Here is a 4,142-nt window from a genome sequence, read left to right on the forward strand (position 1 = left end):
CAGCAAAATGGAGTTGCTGAAAGGAAAAATATAACCTTATAAGAAATGATGAATGCAATGTTGATAAGTTCCGGTTTACCACAGAACTTATGGGGGGGAAGCTATTCTTTCTGCCAACTATATTCTTAATAAATTGCCTAAAAAGAAAACCAATAAGACATCTTATGAATTATGGAAAGGTAGAGTACAATCCTATAAATTCTTAAAGGTGTAGGGGTGTTTGGCAAAAGTGGTGGTTCCTATTCCTAAAAGGATAAAGATGGGACCAAAAACCGTTAATTGTGTTTTCATCAATTATGCTCATAACAGTATTGCATATCGATTTCTAATTTATAAGTCTGACATTCCTAACCTGCATGTCAATACTATTATTGAATCCAAGAATGCGTCATTCTTTGAGGAGATATTTCCTTACAAATCCACACAAGAGTCAAGTTCTCATAAGAGAAACTTTGAGTCTATGTCTAGTACCTCTCATGTTAAGAGTTAATGGAAGAGACGAATGAGGTTGAGCCTAGACGTAGTAAAAGGGCTAAAACGTCAAAATCGTTTAGTCCAGATATTCTAACTTATATGTTAGAAGATGAACCTCAAAGCTTCAAGGAAGCCATCTCTACACCTGAGGCACCTTTCTCGAAAGAAGCTTTCAATAGTGAGATTGAATCCATCCTTCAAAATCATACATGGGAACTAGCGGATCTTCCACCAAGTTGTAAACCTCTAGGATATAAATGGATATTCAAGAGGAGATTAAAGGCTGATGGATCTATTGACAAGTATAAGGCAAGACTTGTTGTAAAGGGTTACAAACAAAAGGAATGTGTGAATTATTTTGACACATATTCACCTATTACACGAATAACATCCATTCAAATGTTAATAGCTATTGTAGCGTTGCATAACCTAGTGATACATCAAATGGATGTAAAAACAGCATTCTTGAATGGTGAATTAAATGAGGAGATTTATATGAAACAACTAGAGGGGTTCGTTGTTCCTGTTCAAGAAAAGAAAGTGTGCAGACTTGTTAAATCTCTTTATGGATTAAAGCAAGCTCCAAAGCAATGGCATTAAAAATTTGACAATGCAATGATGTCAAATGGGTTTAGAATCAATGAGTGTGACAAATGTGTGTATATTAAAGATATGACAAATGGCTATGTCATTGTGTGTCTTTATGTTGATGATATGCTCATTATAGGTAGCAATAATGATATCATTAAAGTTACCAAGAGAATGTTGACTAGTGAGTTCGACATGAAAAATTTAGGTGTTGCAAATGTGATACTAGGAATGAAAATTTCTAGAAAATCTGATGGACTTGTCTTATCTCAATCACATTATGTTAAGAAAGTTCTTGAGAAATTCAAGAAATATGATGACAGTCCAGTGAGAATACCTATAGATGTAAATTTACATCAAACTAAGAATTAAGGGCAAGGCATATCTCAGTTGGAGTATTCGAGAATAATAGGCAGTCTTATGTACATAATGAACTGCACTAGACCGGACATAGCATATGTTGTCAACAAGTTGAGTAGATACACTAGTAATTCAGGGGAAGACCACTGGAAGGCTTTAGTTAGGGTTTTGAGGTATTTGAAATACACCTTAAATTATGGGTTGCACTACACTCGGTATCCAGCTGTACTAGAAGGGTATAGTGATGCTAATTGGATATCTGATATAAAAGATACCAAATTCACGAGTGGATATATCTTTACACTTGGTGGTGCAATGGTATCTTAGAAGTTTTCTAAACAAACATGCATTGCTAGATCCATAATGGAATCAGAATTTATCGCATTAGACAAAGCAGGAGAAAAAGCAGAATGGCTTCGTCATTTCTTGGAGGACATGCCAATATGGATGAAACCTGTGCCTTCTATTTGTATACATTGTGATAGCAAATCAACTATTGGTAGGGCACGGAGTCATATGTACAACGTTAATTCTCGACATATACGTCAAAGACATAATACCGTGAGATAGTTGCTTTCTAATGGAATTATTTCCATTGACTTCATAAAGTCGAAAGAGAATATAGGGAATCCGTTAATCAAAGGTTTAAGGAGAGAGCAAGTAAACTGCTCATCGAGGGGAATGAGGTTAAAGCCTATAACCTAAAGTTTCCATGACAATAACCTCACTAGTTGACTGCAGATCCCAAGATCTAGATTTTCAAATGGACAACAAAATTGTGGAGACTAATTTTATCGCTATGAAGATTACATCTCCCTTCCATTCCTATGATGAAATAGTGATGCCTGTAAATGATGTTTAGGGTAAGCTTTGCTTTTAATGATTCTTATATCTTGGAATTTCGAGTGGGGTATAGCAGGATACTCTTAATAAGAATCACCTATATGAGTGTGAAGTGGGCTGCTTCCATGAAAGTTTCAAGACTGAATTCTCTAAAGCACTTCATGAAGTTACCAAGATACGTTCAGGGCCGAAACGAACACAACTATAAGGACGAAATATGTCCGAAAATGAGCTGTGTGAATTATATTGTCTTGGTATATACAAATGGATGAACAGTTCAAGACATCATGTTCACTGGTTAGCTAGTATATCCGATAGTCTTTCACAAAGGAAAGTTCAAAGTCACAAGCTACTTCTCCCGATACAGTAACTTTTCTTCTACTCTCTCTGTGTCTGCATCATCATTTGCATTGTGTTTATCAATTTCTATTCATGTGGGGAATTGTTGGAAAAATAACATGGAGTGAATAAGAAATTGATATTTCTATGTTCACTTAAAGATGTTATTAAAAGTGGTAAAAATCCTGAGTCCCACATAGGAAAGGAAAAAGATAATATATGAGTTTATATGCTCATGAGTTGGACATTGGGTTGGGCTTTTGGCACATGTGGACTGGGCCTACTTGTCCAAATAATAATATTTTATTATTTTAATTTTCGAGTCAGTTAGTCTATGCACAGCAGTTATTACTGAAACAGAGTACATGTTCAGTAATGTATAATTTTACATAATCCCTCATTCATGCAAACTACTTTTTAAGAAAAAGCTCTCCCAGTGTGAAAATATATGCATTCATTTTGTGTCAAAGAGAGAGCAAGAGACATTGAGTAGTTTGCAGAGCACGACCTTGTGTGCTTCATTTTTGTGATGTAGATCATTTTATCTTGGGAGGCAGACGTCTGTGAGTCTCAAAGCACCAAAGTGATTGTGTGAGGGGTGAAATCCGCTTTAAGGAGATTGTGTCAAACACAAGCCTTGATCTGATTTGTTCATCCTTCACGCAGTTGGTCTGTGAGTTTTTAATTATTTGCAGATTTCTCTTTTTATATACATTTATTATTTGTTTATTACTGTTTCTTGTACATCTATTTGTGTTATTGTTTTTTCTTAGATCTGTGTTTTGTTCCTTTTGCTTTATCACAAAAATAAATTGTTGAAATATAGCCAACAATTGGCACTTTCTTCCACAAGCAACGGTACCTACATCCTGTCCCATTATAACCCATTGCCTTGTAGCAATCGAGCAAAAAAGATAGGTCAAGGAAGCTCCAGTAGCCTATCGAGGAAGTAATTCATGCATCGCACATATATAGATGTTAGAATGCTAAGCTCTAAGACAGTAAGACTTGCAATGATCATTCATTCCATGCTTTGCATTTGAATATTCAATATTTGATGCATGTAAATTAAAGAAGCAAACAAATATAAATGGACATTGGAAAAACTAAGCAACAACAATAACCAAAATAAACAACTTAGCAAACCACAAACGGATGTAAACGATTTTTTTTTTTTAACCTTGGCATGCCGAGATAAACTTGTATCTATGCATATATGGGTTTTATTTATTAGTGTATTGTAACTTGTATTTATTCATAGTTTCCCAAGTTCTTACCATATCACTTTTTCCCTTAAATGATGTAATCAAAGGTGAACATAATATGACAACATTCATATTCTGCTAGATTTTGGACTACTATTTCATTCTAGTTAGGGCAAATAGAAAATTTCTTTTATTTTTTCCTAGGGTATTTTTCCCCTCTTTTTACAATATGGATCAATGGATGGATCTCCCAACTATATGTGGCACAAGTTTCTGCTAATGCCTTATCTACCGTAGTAAAAGCTTTAATGGAATATCTTCACTTGTTGAACT

Source organism: Castanea sativa, chromosome 9 (assembly GCF_040712315.1).
Source record: "Castanea sativa cultivar Marrone di Chiusa Pesio chromosome 9, ASM4071231v1".
Taxonomy (NCBI): Eukaryota; Viridiplantae; Streptophyta; class Magnoliopsida; order Fagales; family Fagaceae; genus Castanea; species Castanea sativa.